The sequence below is a fragment of the Tachypleus tridentatus genome, chromosome 13 (assembly GCF_004210375.1).
Source record: "Tachypleus tridentatus isolate NWPU-2018 chromosome 13, ASM421037v1, whole genome shotgun sequence".
In the NCBI taxonomy this organism is placed as follows: Eukaryota; Metazoa; Arthropoda; class Merostomata; order Xiphosura; family Limulidae; genus Tachypleus; species Tachypleus tridentatus.
In genome coordinates this window covers 259,227,727-259,234,359 of record NC_134837.1, presented here as the reverse complement: position 1 = coordinate 259,234,359, position 6,633 = coordinate 259,227,727, and positions in this window count along the sequence as shown.

Here is a 6,633-nt window from a genome sequence, read left to right as displayed (position 1 = left end):
GAGGGCTGTCTGCGCTAGCTACCCCTAATTTAGCAGTGTAAGGCTAGAGAGAAGGCAGCTAGTTATCATCACCCACCACCAACTATTGGGCTACTCTTTTATCAACGAATAGTGGGAATGACCGTCAATAAATGAAAGGGGGAGCATATTTGAGGCGACAGGGATTCGAACCCGCGACCCTCAGATTAGGAGGCGAGTGCCTTAATCACCTTGCCATGCCGGGTGCCATTTATTAGAATATAACACAATTTTATGTTCATAAAAGAAGGGTTTTAGGAATAAAAATAATCTGCGATCTCATCATTTTAAGTTTATATTAATCTTATGTTGTATGTTTCAATCTTAAATACTTGCAACTAATATTTTAATATGTTCTCTTTTTCACTGTTGTTCTATGAATGGTCTTTAATCTTTCACAATAAAAAACACATGTACACTAACACTATTTTGAAATCCCAGTTTTTGTGATAGATAACATTACTTTGTGACAGTGTTGAGTAAGAGTACATTTTCTGTTTTGTAATTCAGAACTTCAAATTACGTGAACATTCACGTATTCCAAGTTTTAAATTTTGAAAAAATGTCTCGCTGAAACAATGATTTGAGTTAGGCTTACCTCTAGTTTTACTCTATTGCCGTATATTAACGAGCAGTTCACGAGAAGAGACATCCATATTTGTTCAGTGAAATTAATTTCACATTATTTATTTTTTAATAATATAAGAATATTACATGCTTCCTAAGAGTGAGTCAGTTCTTAGATTGAAAAACATTTAAAATTTGCTAATTTGTTGTTTGTAATTAAGCACAAAGCTACACAATGAATTATCTGTGCTCTGCCCACCATGGATATCGAAACCCAATTTCTAGCTTTGTAAGTTCGCAGACGTACTGTTGTGCCACTAAGGGGAGTAGCTTTAACACGTTACAGTACTATTAAGTTTGGTTATTATAAGTACAAACATTTAGAAATACGATCTTGGTCCTTTCTTCTGTAGGTATCACATCATATAGGAAGATCGATTTGACCATCGTAACTGACGTTTTGAACTTTGAAGGTACAGGTGAGTCTGTACTTACACATCTGGTGCAACAAGTACTGGTCTTTATAAAAATGAAAACGAACTTTTGATTGACCACGAGGCGGGTCTGTTAAACACCACCAACTTTCAGCTGACACCAGATAGCCACATATTTTGAAGCACAAGACCTAGCTATACATGTGAACAAACTTTCAATCGGTCCTGACATGAAGAACAATGCGAACCAGCTGCTTGAAAAGCAGAAGCAACAGCAGCTATTAACAACTTGCCAGAACAACAGTGGACAGTAAGGAGAAAATGTTAAGAACCATGTCAGACAGGAAGAAGTTGTTGTTGTTACCAGTGGTATACCACATAACGATAGTGGGAACAGTAACATGAATACAAACCTAGAAAACTGAACTGATGGCAAAATGCAGTTTTGCAATACAAATTACAAGTCGATTTGCCAACATCAAAGGTTAGACATCAAGATGTGACCAAAGTGTACAAGAGTATCCTCCTTGACCATTTTATAGATCTGTCTGAAAACATGGTAGTCACTTGGTTCAAAGCGCATCCGATTAACACTAATGAACTGTTTTCAACAACTATCTGGTTAATTTATAGCACATAATGTATAAGATGACCTTAACATCTTCTGATGAGGAAGTCTCTTTCTTGCCAAAGACAAGAGAACCCTAGGTGGACGCTGTCCTCACAGTAGAAAATTTGAAAGTAAATAGAGAGAAAAAATACAGATACGTTTACTACTGAAACAATATCCGTAAAACAAAATAAAGACTGAAGAAAAAGACAATCAACCATAACAATTACAGAAAAGGAATTGGGTCAGATACGGATCAATAGCCTATCTGGACATAAACGTAACATACCACAAAAACCAGAAACAGTATATAACAACAAATAACAGGTAAAGTTAACTGCAAGTTAACTGAAAACTACAGGTGAAAATAAAAACAAAACTTGTTATAAAAACTACAAATGGAGTCCCTATAGAGGACTCTTTTTTTCTTACTCCGGTAAACTGATGGACAACTAGGATGAGGTCCCATGTTTGGAGAGAGGAGGTTTTGATAGAAGAAAAACACTAATCGTTTCTTAATACAGTATTCGTGTTTTATATCGATCTCCAACAGTCACAACTGTCATTAAATAAAATTAAATAACACAATAAATGTTTTCGAAAATCTGCAAAACATTTTAAAAATGTTATTTCTAAATGTTATCTTTCTGTGCAAATCGGTTTTTAAATTGTAAGAAATAAATACATTAAACTAATGCTATGAAATGGGTTGTTGATAACTAAGCCCAAACAAAGGTTATACTTAAATATTAATTCACCCAGTGAGATAATAAAGGTGGCTTTGATGTTTCATACTAATTTTTTGACCAATGAAAACATTCCTTTGATTAGGAACAACTTATTCGAATTATAATAATTATTAACTTAAGCGAATTTGCACTTACACGTTTTTGCATGTTTCATGATGTAAATCAGATGCTCGATTAAACTACAACACCTATCGCCCTAACGTGTACAACATATATATATACAGAAAAGAATCGAACTTCTAGAAAATTATTAAGAATAGTTCTTCCTATAAAAGTATATCTATGAACACTATCCACTTAATGCTGAAAATGTACTAAGCTTCCATGGTAATTATCCATAGAAATAGATCAGTTGAAGTTTCCATGGTAATTATTGATAGAAATAGATCAGTTAAAACTTCCATATTTAATGTACGAGCTTCATTAACTGTAATTTAATATTTTCAAGAGAAAGCAAACAAAATTAATGCCCATAGAAAAACAAAACGAAGTAAGAAAATGCCTACCGTTAAAAACAGGTAAGCTCAATTTTAATGCATACTTTTGCGAGTTATTTAGCATAAAATTACTTAAAAGTTGACTGTAAAAATAACACAGCAGTTCCTAACTGTGGTGGTTAAACAATTACAATATTTCTTCCACTTCTCCCGCCAGGTGTATCATTTTTATTTTCCTCGAATTAAAACAACCTATTTTTTCATTACCTATATATACTGTATAATTTGGAGGATGTGATTTAATGGATACAGTTGTAAGGTTGTGTTTTATTTCTATATATTTTGCATCGTCTTAAAAAGAGACACAAGTTTTTATATCCTACAGTTTTTACATTCTGTATTGGTTCTGTAGTTCGGATTTTCAAACTTTCCCGTAGCTAAAACCCTTCGTTAATATCGAAACCAGAATTTAATTACATAGCTGAAAATAGTCTTAACGAATAAAGCGTCCTTTGGTGAGCTGACTTATGAAAGTACCCACCATTTTGTTAACCAGAAAACTGTCTGAACAAGTTTGATTCCCCTAACGCAGTGAAAGTTGAATGATCAGTCAGCTTTTGAAATCACGACACATCGTTAAGCACATCAGACCTTTTTTAGTGGAGGCGTTATAATGTTACATTCAATCTCACTCTTCGTTGGTAAAAGAGTAGTCCAAGATTTGGTGGTTGGTGATGAAGACCACCAGCCTTCCACCTGGTCTTTCAGTGCTAAATTAGGGCCGGATAGCGCAGATAGCCCTCGTGTAGCTTTCCATACACACACAAGAAAGAAAACAAACTGTGTCGTAATGTTGAGTTTACCACAAGATAAACCCTGTTGAGTTTACCACAAGATAAACCCTGTTGAGTTTACCACAAGATAAACCCGCCACAAGAATGTTGAAGATAATTTGTAGCAATACAATGTTCTCTAAAAAATAGTAAATTTATCAAAACAAGCGTTTTCCTTGCTGCTGTTGTTAAATTATAAATAAACAGCTAGACGGATCATTATTTTTTTTAATTTAAGTTTTCCGATGTTTGGGACAAGACTAGTGGATAGTGTGTCCGAACCATCAATAAGAGGATTCATTGTTCGCGTCCTATTGCTTCGAAAACATACTTTGGTATCAGAGGATCGCTGTGTCGATATAAGATAAGATAAGGGTGGTTCAAGTGTTGGCGGTATGGGATGTTGAGTATCTGTCTTTCCTCTGGTCTCCCAGTCAGACTTAGCGACAGTTATATGGTGACTGCTCTAGTGTAACTCTGCACAAAGTCCTGATATTAACAACCTTTTATATCATTACATTTTCCTACGGTGTGAACAGGGAATGGGTAATATTATCATGGCCACTTAAATGAGGGAAGATAGTTATAATTTTATGTAGAAACCATCTTAAAGAGGGAAGGTTCATACATTTGAATGTAGGAGCCAACTTAATGATAGGAGGTGGATATCATTGAATGCCAACATAATGAGAGTCCAACTTAATCAGAGAAGGTGGATATCATCGAATGTAGGAGCTAACTTAATGAGAGAAGATTGATATTATTGAATGTAGGAGCTAACTTAATGAGAGAAGGTGGATATCATTGAATGTAGGAGCCAACTTAATGAGAGAAGATTGATATCATTGAATGTAGGAGCCTACGTAATGAGAGAAGGTGGATATCGTTGAATGGAGCCAACTTAATGAGAGAAGATTGAAATCATTGAATGTAGGAGCCAACTTAATGAGAGAAGATTGATATCATTGAATGTAGGAGCCAACTTAATGAGAGAAGGTGGATATCGTTGAATGTAGGAGCCAACTTAATGAGAGAAGGTGGATATCATTGAATGTAGGAGCCAACTTAATGAGAGAAGGTGGATATCATCGAATGTAGGTGCTAACTTAATGAGAGAAGGTGGATATCATTGAATGTAGGAGCCAACTTAATGAGAGAAGGTGGATATCATCGAATGTAGGTGCCAACTTAATGAGAGAAGGTGGATATCATTGAATGTAGGAGCCAACTTAATGAGAGAAGATTAAGTTAAGCATTCCTGCTGATGAAGAATAGGTCAACAGTCTATCCATAACATGTTATTTGAATGAGCTGTCGCTCTACTTTTTAACTCACTCTTAGTTTTTAACCCTTTCTATGTTTTAGATCATTTAACGATTTCTATGGATATGATTATTTGAGTACTTAACAACATAGGTGTGAGAGAAGCATATCCTTCTAGATTTACGTTTTTTCGAGTGAAAGTATAACTTAACCTATCATCATTCACATGCGTTTTGAGTTCCACATGAAGGGATTTTCTAATCTCATACTTCGAACCTGAAGAATCAGTTCCTGTTGTCATTTTTACAGCATAAGCTTCATATCCAATCACATATGATACTCAAGTGCCTTAGCATTGTGTCATGTGGATCACATGCGATACTCAGGTGCTTTAGTATTATGTCGTGTGGATCACATATGATACTTAGAAATGTAAGAATTTAAGTTGCAAGAAAAACGTGGCCATGTATCGGGATCACATGTTTATGAAGCGTTTCACGTCACGTGTGTCTAAGGATATACAACGCTAAAATCAGGGTTTCGATTCCTCTCGGTGAACTCAGCAGATAGCTCAATGTGGCTTTGCCGTACGAAAACACACACACACTATTACGCCACGTGGACGTAAACACGTGTGGCATTTAGTAAGTCAGTTACCTCTTTATTTGCTCATTAATACTGTATATTGTTATTTAAAGCAGGTGTTTAGTTAATATATCTGATGTTAAGGAACTAGGTGTTTTGTTGAAGTACAAATATCTGGTTTTTTCTGTTACCGGTTTGGTTCTAATATATATACATGTGATGTTAAGTAAGCATGTTTTTGTTACAAGTTCAGTTCTAATACATAGCAAATATTAATTTATCAATTATTTTGTTACCAGCTTAATGCAAGCTGGTATATATCTGATATTAAGTAACCATATACCTTGTTATAATCGGTTTTTTTTGTTTTTTTTTAATTTCGTGCAAAGCTGCACGAGGGTTATTTGCGCTAGCCGTCCCTGATTTAGCAGTGTAAGACTAGAAGGAAGTCAGCTAGTCATCACCACCCACCGCCAACTCTCGGGCTACTCTTTTACCAACGAATAGTGGGATTGACCGTAACATTATAACACCCTCACGGCTGAAAGGGCGAGCATGTTTGGTGTGACTGGGATTCGAACTCGCGTCCCTCAGATTACGAGTCGAGTGCCTTAACCATCTGGCCATGCCGGGCCCTTCATTACAAACGTAAGTTTTAATACACGTATGGTGTTAATTCGTCAGGTGTTTTGTTACCATTCAAGTGTTAGCATATGTCCGTTGTTTTTTAAGTGAGTTGTTAAGTTATCAGTTTAGTGTTAACCCCTTGAATAAGTTAGGAATTTTATGAAGTAGAATGCAACGCGTCCTTGGTATCAGTTATATGAGACATTGTTATCAGCATATAAAGTTTTTTTTATTTATATATGTTAATGCTAGCATGGCAAGTACTGGCATTTGTATTTTTATTCATATACAAAAGCGTGAATATAAACTTTTAGAACATTTCTAATAATGGCATGATTCTGGTAGTGGTTCAAAAAATTTTCTTTATTAAAGTATTATATGAATATTGATAGAAACCTGACAGTAGCGACTGTTTAAATTTTCTAAGTGTTATCTGGTGCCACTCTGTGTGTTTCTTGAAATTTTTGATACGTAACTGATAAGTGATTAACAATTAGTGAGTCACGTGCC